This window comes from Sus scrofa, chromosome 3 (assembly GCF_054392235.1).
Source record: "Sus scrofa isolate SSC_HxYL_T2T_F1_AM1 chromosome 3, Sscrofa_HxYL_maternal_Yorkshire_Landrace_v2.0, whole genome shotgun sequence".
In the NCBI taxonomy this organism is placed as follows: domain Eukaryota; kingdom Metazoa; phylum Chordata; class Mammalia; order Artiodactyla; family Suidae; genus Sus; species Sus scrofa.
The window spans coordinates 110,714,204-110,737,218 of record NC_139385.1 but is presented as its reverse complement, the minus strand read 5'-3'; the positions used below and the strand labels follow the sequence as shown (position 1 = coordinate 110,737,218).

Genomic DNA, 23,015 nt, shown 5'->3' with positions numbered 1-23,015 from the left:
AAGCCTGATACACTGAGCCTGAAAATGATCTGAGAATGGCTCATTTACCAGGGAGGAAGAGAATATTGCCAAGGTTAAGCTCACGGGCTTTGGTATCTGGCAGGCCTGGAATGGAATTTGACCTGTCATTTGAGCCCTCCAAACCTCAATTTCATCTGCAAAACGGAGATAATAGTAATGCTTCCTCACAGAGTCATTGTAAGAATAAAGACATAATGCATCTATAGCACACAGTACCTGGTACCTAGTAAGCATTCAGTAAACATTCATTATTATTGTCATCATTTTCTTTATGTTCATATTAACAAGAACATAATAGGAAATATTTGCATTTCCAACGATTTCTAAGAAAATGCCCAAAATACCCTGCTTTGAACAATAGCACTGAAATTGTATGCTCCACTTAAATGAGAACACAAAACACAAGGGCATACAAGTGTTTAGATTTTTCCCAAGGCAAGAAAACAAGCAATGATGCAGAAGTGAAAAGAATGTTTTCAGTCCTGCCTACCTGCAATATTCTCATAAAAGAAGTCACTGTCATTAAACAATTGCCTTTGTTTTATTAATTTTCCAAATAAAGATTACTCATGTTGAACCTAAGAGTCAGCTGCCCAGTAATCCCCAAGTCCTCCAGCCTGCATAAACTTTGCCTGTAATATTCATATTAAGTTCTATTGCTCTAAAAAGAGAGAGATACAAAAATACTGTGGCTCCAACAAGATAGATGTTTATTCCACTCTTATGGAAAACAGTCCAGACATAACACTGAGTGGTAGGACACTATGCTTCACAAAAACATCTAGGGACCTAGGCTCCTTCTACTTTGTTTTTTTCCCATCTCCTCTGGCCCCTGAACCAGCAGTATCAGCATCACCCAAGAGCTAGTTAGAAATGAAAATTCTCATGCCCCAGCTCAAACCTACTGAATCGAAACTCTAGAAGGGGAGGTCCTGAAATCTATGCCTTGTAGATGTTGTCCCTATCTTTGCGTTCAAATAGATTTACTGCCACTTCCACGTTCTAGATCATGGATGGAGGTGGGGGGAGAGAGAAGAGATGAGAGACAAGTCATATCCTGTCAAGGGAGTAAAATGAAAATTTCATGCATTGCACACTCTGTTCACCTTCCACTGGCAAGATGTATGGTCAAAGAGCACATCTAGCAGCAAAGCAAATGTAGTCTCTAGTAGGGTAGTGATGTGCCTTAGTGAAACTAGAGGAGTTCTAGGTTAAAAGCAAGAATAGGAGTTCCTTGCTAGCTCAGTGGGTTAAGTTAAGGATCCAGCATTGTCACTGTTGTGGCTCAGGTTTGATCCCTAACCCAGGAATTCCCACATGCCACAAGCACAGCCCCCCCCCAAAAAAAAAACAAAAACAAAAACAAAAAACTAAACAAATCTCAAACACCTTAAAAAAAAAAAAAAGCAAGAACAGATGTGAGACAATTAGAAGGTTCAGACACACTACTAGAAGAAATGGTTACAGCCTCCCTGTTCCCACACAGTGAGAACCCCAACATCCCTAATATCTCTCAAAGAAATTTCATTATTTCCTTTAGCTTTGACTTCTTCCACCCCCAAATAATTACCTTAGTCAAGTCAGTCCACTTAAGGTCATTCTCTCCATCCTCTTCTAGTCTCTTTCCCTCACTTTCCTGAAACCTTTACATAAGAGCAGGTAAATGGAACAGTACTTGTGGGGGGCACAACTGCACAGTGGATAACCTCAAACCAAAGACACCCTTGCTCCAAAGCTCCCCTCAGCCATTCCTCCCAGAAGCTCTCCCTAGTCAACTTTCTTGCTTTCCTCTACTTATGAGCTCCTCATCCCCTCATGTCTCAGTTGCCCATGGGAATCTAACATTGCTCCAGCTTCTGATAAAGAGAAATTCTCTTCTCTCTTGGCCTCTGATTCAGCCAGTCAGGGCAGGAAGGCAGAAGGATCGGGAGCATGTTCCTATACCTAAAGAATATAACAGCGAACTTCCCCAAAGAAAGGTAAAGCCCACTCTGACGGGATTATGCCATCAGGCTGGAAACAATGCATTTTTTTCCTCCACCCAAAAATTCATCATGGTGCCACCTTGCATGGCAGTTCACCTCTGAAACACACAAACTATTTTCCCACCAGTGATGCTGTGGGATCATATGTAAAGGTAAATCAAACAAATCAAAGGGACTTAGGAGAAGGGATGATATAATAAGGAGCATTTGTTTCACATGTTTATTTTTCATTTTTTAAAATGGCCTCTTCAAGACTAATTTTACTCTGAAATGGCACAGATTTATTGAAGCCTTATTTCCACACAAGCATTTCCCCCCATACTATTAACAGGCGACTTCACTTAATTACTAAAGAGAAGAAATGCTTAGTTAATTTAAATCTTTAAATTAAAAAAGTATAGGGTTGGAAGCTGACACAGTACAAGGAAGTACAAAATCAAAAAGCAACATCTCCCTCTCTACACTGCTTCTCTTCAAAGGTTATTTGTTAACAACTGCATGTGCCTGCTTTCAGGGGAAAAAAAAATGTTCATATTATAATGAGGATGGCTAAGCATTTATTGGAAGTTTACTCTGTGCTAGGCACTGGACGAAGCATTTTACATGTTAAGATGTGATAGGGATAGAGTAGCATAGTCACACAGGTAGTTGTAGAAGTCCCAGTAGGGCACCATGGATAGAGAGGGAAACCCAAGGAACTTAGGGAGACCACTGTAAGTTAATGACAGCTCAAGAAAATCATCAGAACATTGCGGAACAAAGCAGGCTTGCTTAACTCTAAAACCACAAATAAAAGCAGGAGATATGCCTCAGGTCATTAAGTGAAAGCTAAAATGAGGCCTGCATTCAAGTTCAGCAAGATAATAATCCTTAGAACCAAGGACAGGAATTTAAGGGAAAGATGACATTTATAGGAGAGCCTCATTATATGGAAACCTGTACTGAACATACTTTAGCATGTTAACCCCCTTCTGCTGACCTGAATAAGCACCATGATAGTACTAGTTTGACCTCATAGGGTCAAGTCCTCTCTTACCCAATTCGAAGGAGGAGCTAGTGATATAAACCTGATGTCTCGGAGTTCCCATCAGGGACTCAATGGTTAACAAATCCGACTAGGAATCATGAGGTGTGGTTTCGATCCCTGCCCTTGCTCAGTGGGTTAAGGATCCGGCGTTGCCGTGAGCTGTGGTGTGGGTTGCAGACGCGTCTCAGATCCCACATTGCTGTGGCTCTGGTGTAGGCTGGTGGCAACAGCTCCGATTCGACCCCTAGCCTGGGAACCTCCATATGTCACAGGAGCGGCCCAAGAAATGGCAAAAAGAAAAACCTGACATCTACTCCAAGAATGAGGAAGGCCTCTTTTCCCACCTTCACATTCCCTGGATTATAAAAATGTAGCCCACCTAATCCTCAGGGCAGAGCCTCCTCGTCTGCCTGCTTGTATCCCTCACAAGCATCCTATCTTAATAAAACTATTTCCTGCCTATCATTTTGTCTCTCGCTGAATTCCTTCTGCACTGAGACACAAAGAACCTGAACTTCAGTAAGTCCAGACATCAGGTGAGTGATTCTGATTAAAAAAAAAAAAAAGTGGGTTCAAGTACTAAACTGGGTTCAAGTCACAGGTGTTTGGGTTTCAGCATCCTCATGACAACCCTATGATGAAGCCCAGATTTTACAAGTGAGGAAACTGAGGCACAGGGAGAGACTTGGGCAACTTGCCCAAGTTGGGTGGAGGTGAGAATCAGCCCAGGCAGATGGACTTCAGAGCCCAGGCTCTAAAGCACCACACTCAGTGGGATGTGGACTCAACGTGGACCACACATTTCTCAAAGTAAAGCCATAGAAACATCCACTCTTGGAACCCCAATGCAGCAGCCCAAAGGATGTCCTCTCTGTTTATAATTTATTCCCCACTCAAGAACACATTCTTAAAAGAAAATTACAAAATAGAGAGAACCTTGTGGAAAAAGAGATCAGACCAAAGAAGCATTTAAGTAAGGCAATGAGCATCTGTAGGATTACAGACAGAAGCTGGAGGGACTGGAAGTCAAGCTGGGAGGTGCCAGGGTGGTTCCATCCGAGAAGAAGAGGTTACTCCACACCCGACTCCAGAGTCTCAGAAAGAGGGTTTGGATGGAGCAATGCCAAAGAAAATTGTACCAGAGTTAAACAGGCAAGAAATATTTTACTCAAGACTCTTAAAGCAGGTAGGGAGAGAAGCTGAACAGAAGGCAAGGCAGGGAGAGTGGTTAAGTGCTGGTGGGAGCTGGTGGAAAAGTACTAGTTAGCAGGGAGGTTGGTCAATGTGACGATCAGGCCAGCTATGTTTGCTAATCAGTGCTTGTGGAAGTTAGACTCCTACCTGTCCACATAGGCTGGGAGATGAAACCCCTAGATTTCCTAATGATTCATTTCAAAGTGACTGCTCTCAGGTCCTTGAGAAAGACATTGCCAGGTTATAAGCCTGGCAAAAGGCTGGGAGAAGATTTACATCTCAAAGGGGCAGAGAAAGAACTTACAGTGGAAGGTTTTCACAAGTAAGCACTCTAAGAAAGCCCTGTTGCAAGACTGGCAAGCTTAGCCAAGCTGAGTGGAACCTGCAGCTATCTGGCTCCTTCCACTTCCAGGGGCCTCTGCACACTTTGCAGAGAAGGCCCTTAAACTCAGGGCTGCAGCACCACTGTCTTTGTCCCCAGAACAGCAGTTCAATACTGATTTTTCCTTTCATTGTGAAAACAGCCCTTGTTTTTAGAAAATGACTTGGTTCCCCGTCAGTTTTGGCTTCCTTCCTGCTCCTTTGGCATCTAAACTGTTGAGATTGTGGAAATCATTTCATTTAAAGACAGAGAACTTAATAGTGAGGCTTTCTTAATCAGGTCTCAGCATTGCACCAATTTAGCTGACTTTGCATTTTTAAAAAGCTGCCCGGCTTCCTGGGGAGGCAAGATTAGCAACTATTGAAACAAGCAAGCTGCTTTCTTCAGTTTAATGCTAGGCAGCTTCAACCTGAATGGCTTAGGTATTTATTGTTCTACTCAGACAACACTCACCAATGGGAGACCACTGGCAAGGAAGATGCTGAAAGGTGTCAATAGCCATTCCTGCAGAAAGGAGACGAAATTCTATTATAAATAGATTAGTAGTAGCACAGCTCACACCCTTGACAGTAGACTGTGCCTGTCTCCAACTCTAAAAAAAGGACCAGAAGTCACTCATTTAAGTCTCTTCAAGGGAGACTCTGTCAAGGCTCACTTCCCACCCCCTCTGCTGTGACTTGAAGGAGTTTCCCTGGTGTCATCAAAGTGTCTGCTTCCTCTTCATTAGAAAGCTCAGCATTTACATCAGGAGAAGAGACTTGTTTCAAACCCAAATCCTGCAGCTTTGTCCTCCCTCCCCCCGCCCACATGCCTGGACTGAGAGAAAACCTGCAAAGTGGTAATGGCCATTCCTGTTCGCCACACAGCAAGCTCATTCTAGAATTTCTAGCAAAAGAGGTGCTTTGCAGAGTGATTGAAAGATTCTGGAGTCCCCACTGTGGCTCAGTGAGTTAAGGACCTGACTAGTATCCATGAAAATGAAGGCTGTAAATGTGGTTCAGATCTGGCATTGCTGTGGCTGTGGCATACATAGGCCGGCAGCTGCAGCTCCAAATTGACCTCAAGCCTGGGAACTTCCATATGCCGTAGATGCAGCCCTAAAAAGAAAGAAGAAAGAAGAAAGAAGGATTCTGCTCTGAGGTCTCTATCTTCGTCTTTTCTTCTTAAATGCAAAATTGATCCTTCTATATCTCAGAAGCATTATTCAGGAGCCCCAAAATCAGGGACTCAGAGCCTCCTTGAGATAGTCCCCTTGGGGAGGTCCACGACCCCATCCCAGAAACCCCAGTTGACTCTTGGTCAATTTAGGCAGAATATGAACCAAATGGAGAGACCTTTCCCATTTCATGGACAGTGGCAGAACAAGATTCCCTAACAATGCAGGTTGTGATGTCTAAGGCAGGCTACACAGCCCCTTTCTCCTCCTGAGGAAAACTACATGGTGGCTATGAGATCCACATCCACGTGAGAAAGGAGAAAAGAGCTATCACTCAGTGAGCAGCTCAGAACCAGACAGACAAGGGAACACACATGTCCCCATCAGATGGAGCTTCGTCTACCCAGGGACAGAACAACCCCATCAACCTGCAAAGCTTCCCTTGATTTCTAATTTTATTGACTTGAGTCCTCTCTCTTTTTTTCTTGATGAGTCTGGCTAAGGGTTTATCAATTTTGCTGATCTTTTCAAAGAACGAGCTTTTAGCTTCAGTGATCTTTTCTATTCTTTCCTTCATTTCTATTTCATTTATTTCTGCTCTGATCTTCATGATTTCTCTCCTTCTGCTAACTCTGGGTTTTGTTTGTTCTTCTTTCTCTAGTTGCTTTAGGTGCAACATTAGGTTATTTGAGATTTTTCTTATTTCCTGAGGTAGGCTTGTATGGCTATAAACTTCCCTCTTAGAACTGCTTTTGCTGCATACATAGATTTTGGATTGGTGTGCCTTTGTTGTCATTTGCTTCTAAATATTTTTTAATTTCCTCTTTGATTTCTTCAGTGTTCCAGTGGTTGTTTAGTAGCATGTTGTTTAGTCTCCATGTGTTTGTGGGGTTTTTTCAGTTTTTTGGTTTTTTTTTTTTTTCTTGTCGTTGATTTCTAGTCTTTAGTTGTGTGGTCGGAAAAGATGCTTGATAAGATTTCAATTTTTCTTTAATTCACTGAGGTTTGATTTGTGGCCCAGAATGTGATCTATCATAAAGAATGTTTCATGTGTGCTTGAGAAGAATGTTATTATGCTGCTTTTGGATGGAATGTTCTATAAATATCTATTAAGTCCATCTGATCTAATGCATCATTTAAGGCCTATGTCCTTGTTGGTTTTCTATCTGGATGATCTGTCCATTGCTGTAAGTGATCAAAGGATCAATCCAAGAAGAAGACGATATAATAATTGTAAACATATATGTACCCAACACAGGAACACCTCAAAATATAAGGCAACTGCCAAGAGCCTTAAAAGGAAAAATCAGCAATAACACAATAATAGTCGGGGACATTAATACCCCACCGAGCCACAATGGGAACTCCAGAGTACAACACTTTTTTCTTTTTTTGTCTTTTGTCTTTTTAGTGCCACACCTGGGGCATATGGAGGTTACCAGGCTAGGGGTCTAATGGGAGCTGTTACTGCCAACCTATGCTAGAGCCACAGCAATGCCAGATCCAAGCCAAGTCTGCAACCTACACCACAGCTCACAGCAACACCAGATCCTTAACCCACTGAGAGAGACCAGGGATCAAACCCACAACCTCATGGTTCCTAGTCGGATTGGTTTCACTGTACCAAGATGGGAACTCCACTTTTTTATTTTTTATTTTTTGTTTTTTAGGGTCACACCTGCAGCATATGGAGGTTCCCAGTCTAGGGGTCGAATCAGAGCTGTCACTGCTGGGCTACACCACAGCCACAGCAACACCAGATGCAAGCCACATCTGCAAACTACATCACATCTTATGGCATCGCCAGATCCTTAACCCACTGAGCAAGGCCCGGGATCGAACCTGGGTCCTCATGGATCCTAGTCAGATTAGTTAACCACTGAGCCACAACAGCAACTCCCAGAGTACATTTTAAAAGGGGGTATAAAACCCTTCACACCTATTGTATTCCAAAGGGCAAAGCCTAAAACCCCACATACCTGGATTAGCAAGACATCCACCCTGTCTCCTCACCACCACCTTTACAGATCCACAATTCTCACCATTAAAATAATAACACAAAACCATGAAATGTAAGATATTTACCCAAGAAAGCTGAGGGCACAGGAAGTGATTTCAATTCACATCCAGTGTGGCTCTGAGCTTTCTGGAAAACAAGGGAAAAAGGAAGGCAATCATGGGCTTTTCTTCTCATTAGCATAAGCTCTAAAGTGGCCCAATTTTTTCTTTCTGGTTTCAAAGATAAAGAAACTTGGACATAAAAAACATAGGAGTTTTGTACAAGTTTGCAGACCTGAGCTGAGTCTGAACTTGAATACCAGTCAATTGAACCTTCCTGAATTTCTGTGCCATTTTGCACCCTAGTGTTTCCCTCCAGCCCGCAAATATACTTCTTCCCTGAACTTGGGCAGAAGCAAGGCCACAGTGGCCAGGGAAAGCTTTGGCAACAGCAGGATTCATAGATATGGGTCACTGGGTCATTAAGCTGGAGTTTGCATGTGGCTATGCATGCACACATGTATTCACATCTTGTAAAGGTTCCTAGGAGGCACAGGATAGAGAAAACTGTGCTCCTCCACTATTGGAGTTGTGTGAACTTGCCAAAGAGTGACAGGGAAGGAAACTAATCCTTACAGCCAGGCCAGCTGAGCTAGAAGCATTTGTATGTATTCATCTTTTTTAGGACACCTGAAGGGCTTGCAAGATGAGAAGAATGAGGCTCTGATGAGAGCTAAATAGCTTGGCCAACAGTGGTAACTATTAGGTTGTAAGATTAACATTTAAAACCCAAGACTGTGTGACTCTAAACAAAGCACAGCCCCCCCCCCAAAAAAAAACAATGTTGGCTCCAAATGCTACATTGTGTCTTTCTTCATTTACAAAACCAGGATCTTACATGAAAGTTCATTAAGAAAAGACATATATTGGAACTCCCTCATGGTTCAGTGGATTAAGGATCCAGCACTGTCACTGCTACAGCTCAGGTCATTGCTTGTGGTGGGTGTTCAAGCCCTGGTCCAGGAACTTCCACATGCCAGAGGTACAGCCAAAAAAAGAAAGAAAAGACACATATTAAATGTACATAATACCCCAAAGGGTTGAAAATGGATTGTCTCTGCAGTGGGGAATTAGCACAGCAGAGAGAAAGTAAGGACGAGAGGAGGAGGGGTTTATATAAAGCTTGATTCCATTACAATTAAAATGTATTTATATATCACATACATAAAATAAAATAGTACAATTAAAATAAAAGGAATTGAACTAGATAATTCCGGAAGTCCCTTCTAGCTCTATCCACTGTATATTTCTCCTTAAGGAGCTCAGGTTCAGCAGCCTCCTAAAAACCCACTTCATCTGAAAATGTAAAATGGTTTCACTAACACTGTGGAGCAATTTCGCCATCCAGTGGACACACTAAAAATTACAAAGTCCTATTAACAGGACCTAGGCATATCTTGGGTTCAGTATCAAGCCTGGAGGGAAAAAAAAATAGTTCCTTTTTTTATTTAGAAATGATATGTAATTAATTTGATAAAAATAATTTTATCTAATGTAAAAATGTATTTATTATTTCTCCAAGCCAACCAACACTGTTCTCTCTTATCCCCATGTTCACAATTTTCAAGTTTATAGGCTTACAGTGTCATAATCAGAATGAGCCTTAGGTATCTATGGAACATATCCACATCATTTTAGGAAGGAGGAAATCTGTCTCAGGGCTAAGAACCCCTCTCTTCATCAACCCTTTAACCCTGAACACCACCTCAAATCCAGAGCTGGATTAAGAGACAAGTCAAAGCAAACAGCATTTGAGGTCGTAATCTACCTCCAGGATGCATTCCTGGATACATACCAGATTAACATGAGTAAGAGAAAAGAGATGGACTAATGAACAGGGGAAAATGTTTTCAAATGATATGACCCCCGAGAGGGTAATATTCAGCAAATATAAATGCAACTCATACAACTCAATATCAAAAAACAAACAACCAGGGAGTTCCCATTGTGGCACAGTGGAAACGAATCTGGCTAGTAACTGTGAGGTGGCGGGCTCGATCCCTGGCCTCTGCTTAGCAGATTAAGGATCCCGAAGTGCTGTGGCTGTGGTATAGGCCAACAGCTGTAGCTCCAATTGGACCCGTAGCCTAGAAACTCCCATATGCTGCAGGTAGGGCCCTAAAAAGACCAAAAAAAGAAGAAAAAAAAAAAAAAACCTGATTAAAAAATGGTCAGGAATAGACATGTTTCCAAAGACGAAATGCAGCTGGGTAACAGTCACATGAACACACACACACACACACACACACCTATGACAAATGTGCAGCAAATTACTAAGTTTAAGTTCATCCATCTATGAAACAGAGGTAATATCACCAATCCCACAGAATCATTTTTAAGGATTAAAGAGGATCATGCATTTAAAGTGCTTAGCACGGTGCCTAGCATACAGTAAGTGCTTCATAAATGATGTTAATGGTGGTGTTGCTGCTGTTTCATTAATACTAAATTAAAAAGAAAGAGAGTGTTGGGCCCTTTGGATCTTAAGCGTTGTAGTGTTGGGCCCTGTAGGGTCTGCAGTGTTCCATCTCTGGCACATCAGGCAGAGATCAGACAATCAGCTGTCAAACAAGTTATGCAAGAGTGTCTTTCATTAGGGGGGAGGTTGAATCTCATGGATTCTGATGTCCTCTGTGACTTTGTCTTTCTATGGATACATGCAAAGGTCATCAGGTCTTGGGTCTTCCAAAAACAACAAACTTGCACATCAAAAGAAGGTGAGAATCTATGGCAAGATTTAATATCTGGGCACAGAAAAGGAGGGGGAATCTTAGAGCTACAGCCCTTCCCTTGTTTTTTATCAGGTACTCCCATGCCTGATATCTACTTAATAAATGTTTCTTGATATTTCTTGGATGATTGCTTTCTTTGTTCTCTACTTAGTGAAAGCATTGCCTTGTCCTTGCCCCACTCAGAATAATGAGTATGGGCCTGACATTTAGTGCCTCTCCTGCCCTCTACAAGAAATGTGTGACTTCTAATCATATTCTCATTTAAACTAAACTCCTCTATTACCAGCCAATGTTGAATTCCTTGTCACACAGGGGTTCTTAGTCTTTTGTATCATGGGATGTCTTCATCAGTCAGAAAAGTCTATAAACGCACAAATAAACCACACTGTATCACAAAGGGACCAATTATATTGGAATGTAGTTCCATCCATGGATTCCCAAGGCTCCATGAACGCCAAATAAGAACCCATGGAAAAAGATCTGGTGAATGATGCACTTCCTGAAGACACGGATTGTGACTAATGTGCTAAGCATCAATACCCACTGAATTGCCTGTGGTCTCCAGGTCCCCACTTTGTCGAGCAGGTGATTATCACCCCTATGCTGCCCTATGATGCCGAGAAGACAACTTCCTCCAGTTAGCCGTCTATTCCCCTTTTTTTTTTTTTTTTTTCCATTCTCTACTGCAGTAAAGAATGTTCACAGAAGGCTGCAGACATTCCAGTTTTCTCTTGGTCTCCCTGAGCAGGTGTTATGGGCCACTGGGGTGGAATGAACAAAACAACAGCTGTGAAATGAGCCAACACAGTTTTGAATCCCGCTTCTGGGGTAAGTGGTTGAGTGCTTCTCCCCTATGAGGCACCAGAAAAAGGAACCTTGGCTTCCAGGAATGGTATAAAGAAGAATGTCTGGCACAGAGCCTAGCAGATGGTTACTGATCCATAGACACTGATTTTCTTTCTCTATACAAGTAGCTGAAACAAGTAATGTGCTGGTTATTTCCCAATTAACTTTTCAAATCCTCTCTACCTCTCTTCATCTGACTCTTTAAAGCATACGCTACATCAATGTGTCATTCCCTTGCCCTTTGGCTTCAATTAGATCCAGACATTGAGAAGCACAGTTGGGTATTTGAAGGAAAGAAGAAAGTAAAATCAGGTTTTAAAATCATCTAGCTCCCTCCCTCCCAAGTCAGCTGAGCTGGGTGCACAGCTCTCACCAAGGGCTCCTATAACCACTTCTTCCCTTGCTCCCCAGGCCTAGGGGTAGGATGGCTCCACTCCGAGCCTCATGATCCTGGAGTTATGCTCCACACCTTATCAGTTCCCCTAAATCCTGTGCACACCATTATAAAGAGTGCTTTTACTAAGACCTCCTCAGTGACACCATCAGTACAGCATCTGTTTCCCACTGGAACCCTGAGAGACAATAGCTGACAAGATGAGGAAGGCACCTGGAGCAGTCTGTAAGGGGTGTGTCAGCTCATTCAGACACAATCATGCCCACACACACACATTCTAGTTCGGAATTGTGGTTTTGAATGTGCCCTGGATGACACATTCATCCTTTTCTTTGTCCTGGTAAGACAGGCCTTTACATATATATATATATATATATGTAAAAAAGGAAGAGTAGTCTTCATTTTGAAATGTTACAGAAATAACGAAACACTCTGTTGTCTACCAGGAACTAACATAGTGTTGTAAGTCAATTATTTTTCAGAGACAAACTCATAGAAAAAGAGATCAAATTTGTGGTTACCAGAGGTAAGGAGTGGAGGGAGGAGAAATGAATGAAGGTCAAAAGGCACCAACTTCCAGTTATACAATATATAAGGACTAGAGATGCAGTGTACAACATGCGATTAACACTGCTGTATATTACATGTAAAAATTATTGCGAGTAAATCCTAAGAGTTCTCATCACAGAAAAAAGAACAATTTTTTTTCTCTTATTTTGTAACAATACGAGATGATGTGTGTTCTTTAAACTTACTGTGGTAATCATTTCATGACATGTGTATTCCAAGTCCCTATGCTGTGCACCTTGCACATATACAGTGCTATATGTCAATTACATTTGAATAAAACTGAAAGGAAAAAATAATAAAAGGAGGAGGAGGAGAAAAGGAAAAAGGAAGAAGAGGAGGAAAGGGAAGGAAGGAAAGGGAAGAAAGAAACATACTGTTGAGGAATAAAACTCTCTTCATGATTACTTACAGCAGTAGGTAAAACACAGAGTGAAAGGTACATAATAATTAGAGCTAGATTTCTCCAGCTATATTTTGTTTTATAGATTTGACATGTAAATATTCGATACAATTATAAAACAAATTAAATGTTAAAACAAAGCTAAGATTCAAAGGCAAAATTAACCAAATGGATCTATGTCATTTCAACTTGATGACATAACCACACAGAAATGTTTAAAAGAACTTTAAAATACAGTATTTTGACAACTTGTCCCTAACTCCTTAGGGCAGTGGTTCTCAACTAGTGGAGAAATGTGGCAATATCTGGAGACATTTGTGACTACCACAAGGAGTGAGACTTGCCACCAAGATCTGATAAATAGAGGCCAGAAATGCTGTTAAATATTCTACAATGCACAGGACAGCCCCCCATAGCCAAAAATTATCTGGTCCAAATGTCAATATTGTCCTCATTCAGAAGCTGTTAAGGGCAAGGATCAGCAAACCTTTCTTTTTTTTTTTTTTTTTTTTTTTTTTTTCCTTTTTTGGTCTTTTAAGGCCACACCCACAGCACATGGAAGTTCCCAGGCTAGGGATTGACTGGAGCTGTAGCCTCTGGCCTATGCCACAGCCACAGCTAAGCGGGATCCGAGCCATGTCTGTGACCTACACCACAGCTCATGGTAATGCCTTAACCCACTGAGCAAGGCCAAGAATCAAACCTGCATCCTCATGGATGCCAGTTAGATTCATTTCCACTGAGCCAGTATGGGAATGCCCCAGCAAACCTTTTCCTAAAGGGACAAATTGTAAACATTCACCGTGACGAGCCACACATTCTCTTTTGCATGTACTTAATTCTGCTGATATAGTGAGAAAGCAGCCAGAGACAATATGTAAATGAATGAGCATGCTGTGTTCCAATAAAACTTTATTGACAAAAACAGGCAACCAACTCATAGTCATAATTTGCTGGTCCCTACATTAGCATATGCTTAAGGAAATGAAAAGATGCTTAATTTTAATAATTATATTATTTGTTATAGTTTTGGTATTTACATTGTGAAACTGTTGTGAAATAATGTAAATGAGTAATTATGCTGCAATCATCAGGAACTTGAATTTTCTCTACACTAGCAACAAAGAATTAAAAAATAAAAATTTTAATGTACAAAGCAACCTCACTGTCATACCCATGGAAATAAGTCTAGTGATATATGTGCAAGGCCCTTTCACAAAAAACTTTAAGATATTTCTGGGAGAAATTTTAAAAGATCTAAATAAGTGGAGAAATATGCCAGGTTCATGAAATAAAAGGCGCAATACTGTTAAGATGTACGGTCTCCCTAAATGGATATATAAATTGTTATGCCAAAAAAATGCCAACAAGCTATGTTGAAGAAATAGACACTGTGATTCTGAATTCCAGAAGGAAATTCAAAGGCTCTAGAATATTCAAATAATTTTTGAAAAAGAAAAATAAAGTTGGAAGCTTTACACTAACTGATTTTTTTTTTTTTTTTTTTTTTTTGTCCTTTTAGGGCCTCATCTGTGATGTATGGAGGTTCCCAGGCTAGGGGTTGAATCAGAGCTGCAGTTAGTTACCAGCCTACGCCACAGCCATAGCAATGCAGGATCAGAGGTGCGTCTGCGACCTACACTGCAGCTCATGGCAATGCCAGATCCTTAACCCACTGAGCAAGGCCAGGGACTGAACCTGCATCCTCATGGATACTAGTCAGGTTCATAACTCACTGAGCCACAATGCAAACTCCCAACACTACCTTTTAAGGTGTACTATAAATCTACAGTCATCAATATAGTATGGTATTGAAAAGGGATAGACAAATGGATAAAATGGAACACAATAAGCATTCCAGAAATAGGCACTCGCATAGAGCAAAGTGACTTCAACAAATTGATTTTATGAAGTCAATTCAGACTATGAAAATTACCTTTTTTTTTTTTTTTACAAATGCTGCTGGAATATGTAGATATCTAGATGGAAAAATGAACCTCAACTCAATCTCACCCTGTATCCACAAATTAACTTAGGATGGATCAGACCTAATACTTCCAGAAGAAAGCTCAGAAAAATGTCTTCATGATTTCAGGGGTTGGTAAAATCTTGAACCAGACACAAAAATTACATACCATAAAAGAAAGAAATTGACAACTTAGACCTCATTAAAATTAAAAACTTCTGTTCATCAAAAGACACCACTAAGAAGAAGAAAACAAGACACTGGGAAAAACTATTTTCAGCGTACAGATGCAACCTTCTTTTTATGTCTGTGCAGTATTCCATTATAAATATACACCACATCTTCTTTATCCATTCCTCCATCAATGGAAAACTTTAGGTTATTTCCATGTCTCGGCTATTGCGAATAGTCCCAAGCCCCAACAATAAATACCAATCAGTGGAATTGGTTGTTTTATACTCAGGCAGCACAATGGAGAATTTTTTTTTTTCCTTTTATAGTCACACCTGGAGCATATGGAAGTTCCCAGGCTAGGGGTGGAATGAGGGCTGCAGCTGCTGGCCTTTGCCACAGCCACAGCAACGTGGAATCCAAGCCACGTCTGCGAGCTACACCACAGCTTGTGGCAATGCCAGATCCTTAAGCCACTGAGCGAAGCCAGGGATCAAACCCACACCCTCACGGGCACTATGTTGTGTTCTTAACCCGCTGAGCCACAATGGGAACTGCAAGAATATCAATCCCAGGCCCAATTTTGGACCACTAGGTCTTACTCTCTAGAGACAGGGCCCAGGCACAGTATTTTTTTTAAAACTCCCCTGGGAGTCTAAAGTACAACCATGGTCAAGAAGTGCAAATAAATGTATTCTTAACTCCTGGTTACTTTTCATGCCCTCTTTGGATGTCATAACATTCAAGGACCTGACAAGAAACAGATTCCACCCCACATGAGACTATTTGTAGAAAGCTGGGCAGGATTAAGAGAACAAATGCACCAGTAAGAAACCACTGCATTAAATAAGCCCTGGAAATGAAAGGATGAGCAATAGAACAGTATAAGCAGAGCCCAGTGATGCCAGAACTGTGGGGGAACCATAGCCCTGGGTGGGGCAAGGTGCTAAGGCAGGAGGAACACATGTAAACCAGCTATAATGGAAAAAATAAAAATCATTATAATAAAAAAAAAAAAAACCCTGACCTCCCTCTCCTCCCACCCTCCAGAGTAGCAGAGAAGCCTAAAGTGATACACTCTCCAGAAGGGGACACGGAGCAGGATAGAGATGGCAGAGTGTTCAAAGAAGAGGGGGTCAGGCAGGCACACAGATGCCAACAATTCCAATCACCCACCACCAACTGCCTGTCCACCAACACCTGGCTTCCCCTCCTTCTTGTCACTGGTGACTGGGGGAACAAATGAGTCACTTTCTTGAACCTACCAACACAGAAAAGGCCAGAGGCCAGTCTGCAAGAGTGCAAGGCAGGGTTCTCTGTTCTGCATAAACTATACATCAGTCTCAGACAAAGAATTTACGTCACCAATCTAAGAAACCATGGAATCACATGTTATATCACCTGCAGAGAATTAACCCCTGATTTCCCTTTCTAGCCACTCTTTATCTTAAAAAGGAAGAGGAGTTCCCACTATGGTGTAGCGGGTTACAAAGCCAGCATTACCTCTGTGGCAGAGCACATTTGATTCACAGCCCAGTGCAGCAAATTAAGGATCTGGCATGTCTGTAGCAGGGTGGAGGTTACAGCTGTGGCCAGGATTTGACCCCCGGCCTGGGAACTTCCATATGCCATGGGTGCAGTAGAAAGGAAAGAAGGAAGGGAGGGATGGACAGAGGGAGGAAGAGGATGAAAGATAGAGAAGGAAGGATGAAAAAGAAAGAAAGAAAGAAAGAAACAAAGAAAGAAAGAAAGAAAGAGAGAGAAAGAGAGAGAGAGAGAAAGAAAGAGAGAAAGAAAGAAAGAAAGAAAGAGAGAGAGAAAAAGGAGAGAAAGAGAGGAACAGAAAAAGGACAGAGACTGGAAAGTATTGTTTTCAATGACTGCATCCAGAAATGCTGTCTACAATCTCATCATTTGATGTAGAAAGGTCTGGGTACATCAACTAGCCCATCCCCCTCATTTTACAAGTAAGGGAACTGAAGCCTGAGAGGTGACCCGATTTACCAAACGTCACCATCTGGACAGGAGCAAGTCCAAATATTGTGACTCCCAGCTCAGGGCACAACTCACAACACCACCTGGTCTCTCAAATAGCTGTCCTCTTTGCCAACCAAAACTGGACCATTAGACCCCCAGGGCAGCAAGACCAAGTAAACACATGCCACTTACATCTTACCTTTCATTTCTACCTAGATGTGACTGCCCACATCTATTTCATGGTAATTATGTGATCGATCTCAGAGGGCAGAGTTTTATAGCTTAGAAACGACCTAAATGCCAAAGAGCTTCAGGCTGGCTCCCAGGAGAGTGGCTGGTCCGGAAGGGCAGAGGGGGCCACCTGAGGCAATGCCAAGGTGTCCTAGGGAAGCGGGCATGAGAAGGAAGCAGGCTTCATTAGCCTCCTGATAAAAAGCTTGTCAGCTCTCCAAACACTTGTTTCTGGCATTTATTAACTCAGCCTGCAGGCTAGGGAGCTGGCAACCCAGAAGCTGCTGGCACAGTTGCCACTGGCTAGAGGCTTTGGTGGGGGAGGCCTGGTGATTGGGAATCTCTCTCATCTGTTGAGGGGAGACACAAGTGGCAGGAGACACTGAGGTTCCAGATCCCAGGGAGGGGGACAAGGAAGCAGCATGTTCTCCCCAGCATAGGGCCAGAGGCAGGGGGGCCATGGCTGAGAGCAGTGGTTCTGAAACAAGATTAGCTCTCCTACATCTGGGATCCTTTTTTTTTTTTTTTTTTTTTGAATTTTATTGAAGTATAGTTGATTTACCATGTTAATTTCTGCTGTACAAAAAAAAGACTCAATTATACATATATATATATATATATATATATGTATATATTTTCATATTATTTTCCCTTAAGGTATATCATAGGATCTTGAATATAGTTCCCTCTGCTATACAGCAGGACCTTGTTGTTTATCCATTCTATATATAATAGCTTGCCTCTGCTAATCCCAAACTCCTAATCTTTCCCTCCCTGTCCATCCCCTTCCCCCTTGGCAACCACAAGTCTGTTCTCTATGTCTGTGAGTCTTTTTCTGCTTTGCAGATATGTTGATCTGTGTTATTTTAGATCCCACATTATAAGTGATAACAGATGGTATTTGTCTTTCTCTTTCTGATTTACTTCGCTTAGTATAAGAATTTCCAGGCCCATCCATGTGGCTACAAATGGCATTATGTCATTCTTTTTTATGGCTGAGTAATATTCCATTGTGTATATGTACTACATCTTTATCTGTTCCTCTGTGGATGGAGATTTAGGTTGTTTCCATGCCTTGGCCATTGGAATCACTGCTATGAACTGGGTCTGGAATCCATAAACAGAGGTCCAACCAAGGATGAAGGGAAGGGCCAGTGATGTCCCAGGGTTCCTTCCAGCTCAAAGAGGTGCATCCTGGAAAGGCCAGAAGAGGGTGCTCCCTTCAGTCCACATCCCAGAATTCTCAACCACAGCTCTGTCAGTTCCCTCCATCACACATTACAATCTGGAATTACAAATCGAATTGTTTGTTGACTTGTTTATTACCCCACATGACCAAACTCCATGAGGCCAGGGATTGTTGTATCCAGTGTCCAGGATAGCACTTTATACTTTGTAGGCACAGACACACACACACACACACACACACACACACACACACACACACAAAATTTGTTGGAAAAGACATAAATGGATAACTATGAAACATTCTCACTCCTAAAGAAGGGCAACTACTTGCAGAGGCAAACAAACTCTGGCATTTGAAAGTAGGATCAATTACAGTGTGTTCCTGTATCTCCACTTACTTGGCCAACTGGGACTCCACTCTGCCCTAAGATAATAGCATTTCTATAGAGCTTTGTGGATGCTGAAGCACTTTCATATCCTGGCTTACCCAAAATAACTACATTAATAAGTAGGAAACACTGCTTCTACCTCCAAATCCAATGTTCTTCCCTCCACCCCTAACATGATCAGAGTCTCAGTTCTCAGCATACACCAGGGACAGGCACTATTGTTCCATTTCTGAAGAAAAACAGGATCCCTGAGAAAACTTTGGCTTTGCTGGTCAAAGTCAGGCTTGTAGCAAGAGCCAAAATTCCTCAAAGGATTTGAAAGGAAAAAAGAAAGGAAATTGAGGCTTAAAGGGGCATGTACTCTTCCCTGCTGGTAGAGAAGAAGAGAAAGGAGAAAAAAGAAACAGAGAAAAGGGGAGTGTTTCTGGCCCAGTGAGATTAACTAAGTGGCCTCTAATCTTCTATTTTGCCCAGATAAAGAAGGGGCGTTAGTCACTAGGAAAGGACGCTCCCCCGCCCACCCCCGACCCCCGGCCCCGGGAGCTCATGTTTCCTACCACCATCCTGCCTGGTGCACAATAAGCCCCTGTCTTTTGAAGATCAAAGTGTTTGACAAATATTAAATAACTGTTACTAATAATGCCAACACTTCAGATTTGCATAGCTCCATTCCTCCTAAAAATTTAAAGCCTTTCACACATATTGTCTAATTCTTGCTCAGAATTTTTATCAGAAAAGTATTCCTCCAAGTTGCTGTGTGAACATATTCAAAAGTTCTTTAAAACATTTCACCCTCATCTAACCCTCTTCCACCTGCCCCCCTCCCCCTGTTTAGCACATTTCCATTTTGATTATCTGTCTTTGGAACACCAATTTCCAAAACAAAAATCTTAAAGAACAACTATAAACCTCCAAACTCTGGCCAAACTAATTTCTTTTCCATGGCACAGGACTCACTTCCCCCCATCCTCACCCATCCTCCCTCTGGTGGGCCTTCTGTTCCTGATGTAACTAAGGGGCAAAAACAATAGTTAATTCACACTAAATGTCTACTCTGACCTGGTTACTGTGTTAATTCTTTTACAAACGCTGTCTTCTTTTTTTTTAGGGCCGCACCCACGGCATATGGAAAATCCCAGGCTAGGGTAGCTGTAGCCGCCAGCCTACACCAGAGCCCCAGCAACACCAGATCTGAGCCAAGTCTGCAACCTACACCACAGCTTACGGCATGGCCAGATCCTTAACCCACTGAGCGAGGCCAGGGATCAAACCTGCATCCTCATGGATACTAGTCAGATTCGTTTCTGCTAAGCCACAACAAGAACTCCACACTGTTTTATTTAAACCTTGGGACAGAGACTTCTAAGTGTACCCCTGTATCAACGGTAATAGAAAACTTAGCTGGACACACAGCTATAGTTCCACTCTCCCCTGTAGCCATACGACTATTTTCTGGTCAAAAATTAAAGGTATCTGTGGAAGTGAAACCAAAACACCTCTGACTCAAATCCAGCCTAAACCCAGACTGAGACTTGTTTTTTAATTAGAATCACTTACCTAGTGTCTGGACTTACTGAGTCTCAGTTCTTTGCACCTCAGAAAGAATTCAGTGAGAGCCAAAGTGACAGGCAAGAAATAGATTTATCAAGCTAAGACACCTGTGAGGGATACAAGCAGGCAGGCGAGGAAGCTCTGCCCTGAGGATTAGGTGGGCTACATTTTTGCAATCTAAGGACAGTGAGGAGGGGAAAAAGGCAGGCTTAGTCCTCATTCTTCAAGTAGACATCAGATTTACATCACTAGCTCCTCCTTTGTATCGGGTAAGAGAGTATTTGACACAATGAGGTCAAACTAGGACAGTCAATGTTTTCTAGTTAAGCAAGCCTATTTCGTTCCATGACATTCTGATAACGTTCTTGAGCCACTGTTAACTTACAGTGGTCTCCCAAAGTTCTCTAGGTTTCCCTCTCTGTCTGTGGTCCCCTACTGGGACTTTTACAACTACCTGTGTAACTGTCCTATTCTATCCCTATCAGAAGCTTCCAGGGACACAGCACCATCGTTAAGCATGTTTTTCCTCTCCCCTGACTTCACGGGGATTCCACTGGTTTTCACAGCCTGAAAACCCAAAACACAACCCATTAAAAACCTCTATTTTGACTTTTTCCAGATGATGGTTCAAATGTCTCACAATTCCTTGACTTCTCCATTTTACCCCTTAGGTATTGATGGTCTTTGTTCTCTCTTTCTTAGACCAACTTAGTCTTAAAGGAAAACAGCTTGCCAATTTCAGACAGGCTAGACTAGTGTTCCTCTTGTCCTCCTCTCTCTAGAGCACTACAGATCTTCCCCTTCTCCTTGCCTTTTTCCAATCCATTCGTAACATCAGTACTCACCAGGACCCATCCCACCTCCCAAAAGAGACAGCCAGATTGACATCCCCATGGCCCCTACTCTATGCTGATGTCACCCGCACACACATACACCTCTACTCAGTTCCTTCTCAGCACTTACCTCCTGGCTCACGTGATCTCATCTACTTCATATCTTCTCTTTCTTCCTGACAGCTACAGTCATATCAGGGTCTCCCCAGAATGCCTCTTAGATTAAGAAGGCAGCTATTTATTATTATCCTCATTTTACCAACAGGAAAATGGAGACACAAAGAGATGTGAGGATTTGTCCACAACTGCACAAAAGAAGGCAGGTGACACCATAGCCCTCAGAATCCCAATCCAGGGCCCTTCTTCTTCCCTTGCATCCCTTTCTTTCTCTCATATACCCTCCAAGAGTCCCTGAAGACCAGGAAAGATGTGGGGACTTTTACTGTCATTTATAGGTACACCTAGTAACTCCTCCAAGGTCCCTCACCAAGTCTTCACTGAAATAAGAAGCAAGGGGTCTCACTCTGCTTGCCCCATACTCTACCTACAACAACTCAATACCAGAGAGCCAAGGAGGGTGATTTTTTTATATATATAGACTTCAACTGTTGAACTTCAGGTATGAAGAAGAGATGGATACAGTGAGTCCCTTGTTCTACAGAAAACGCACTCGTGAAAGTTTGAGAGAACCCATGTGTTAGAAAAGAGTCTTAGCCTGAACTCCACCGTTCACTAGGACTTCTGGAGAAACAGGGTTGAGAATAAAGTACTAAATAATCTGTGTGACAGACCTTGAAAAATATCTTTCCCTTCTCTGGAGAATGCTTTCATCTTCAGCACCAGATTCCACTTAAACCAGACACTCAGATGTTCAGGGGATGTTGAGTGTCACACGGAAGCTACAACAGTACTAAGAAGGTACACTCTGGAGACAGAGTTGGAGAAACAGGGGCTAGTTTATTTACTCAACCAAGATTTTCAGATGATGAAGAAGGGATGAAGGCAAAGAGGTTACAACTTCATAAGGCCAGGTGTCTTAGCTGTCTCTGCATCCCTAGTTTTTATCACCCACAGAATATTCTACATATTTGATGACTAAAAGAAGGAATGAAATGAGAGTGAAGCCACAACACTGACCAAACATCCATTATTGGGCAAGATGCTCCATACTCAGTCATAATACTTGGGTCTACATCCTAGGTATCTGAGATGATGAGACTGGAGAATAGCAGATGTTGGTGTAGGTATTGATGACTCTGTGATTGATCTGAGTTTGCAGGCTGCTAAATTCTGAGACATCTGGATTACAATAGCCTTCCTAGGGTAAGCATTTCATTCCAATTTGCTTGGGACTTTCTTGATTTTGGCAGTGAAAACCCCATGTCCTAGAAAGCCCCTCAGGCCCAGGCAGACCAAAACATCACCCCCTAAGCACCCCTAGACTGAACATGTCCCACACTGGCCATTTTCTTAGTCTATCAAAATGATTCAACTAGACCCAGCAAAAAAAAAAAAAAAGCCAATGGCTTTTACTGCCCTAATCCTCACTTGGGCTCCTGAAGTTATGTTATTTGCCTAGTTAGAAATAAAAGAGCATTCCAAGAGGAAGAACCCCTGGCCTGAAAGAAAGAGACAATGCGTAATATGAAAGAGATGGCAAAAGTCCCCAATGTACTAAGTACCACATACCAGATGTTAAGCCTTGCTTACTTTGGGAAGCTGCCAAGCACCTAAAGAGCAAAAGAAAGGCTAGTTCAGATGCTTATTTAAAATAAATTAACCAAGGAACAATTAAAAGCCTTGAATAAGCAATTAGCCCAACTAGCAAAGACATAAATCCTACCTTGATCAAAACAGTTAATTGAAATTATTAGCCTTTGGAGGGGAATTACTCTTTTTGAAACTAGTGAATGTGTCATTAGGGTGATGAAGAGCTACAAGGAA

General features: G+C 42.0%; 2 long non-coding RNA genes across 35 annotated transcripts in view; one reads left to right on the top strand and one right to left on the bottom strand.

Annotated features, from left to right (window-relative positions):
* LOC146404854 (uncharacterized) overlaps positions 1-23,015 on the top strand; it is a 1,116,837-nt gene that overhangs the window by 570,528 nt on the left and 523,294 nt on the right. The gene's annotated exons all lie outside the window — the stretch shown is intronic.
* The window catches only part of LOC102165712 (uncharacterized), an 846,917-nt gene that overhangs the window by 593,012 nt on the left and 230,890 nt on the right, over positions 1-23,015 (bottom strand). Inside the window, exon 1 of one of the 32 annotated variants that reach the window (XR_014842095.1) lies at positions 17,079-17,165. The exons of 30 other annotated variants lie outside the window; for them this stretch is intronic. This is a non-coding gene — a long non-coding RNA (uncharacterized LOC102165712). Of the gene's footprint in view, positions 1-17,078; positions 17,166-23,015 lie in introns of those variants that run through there. One more of the 32 variants, XR_014842103.1, reaches the window with a different exon arrangement.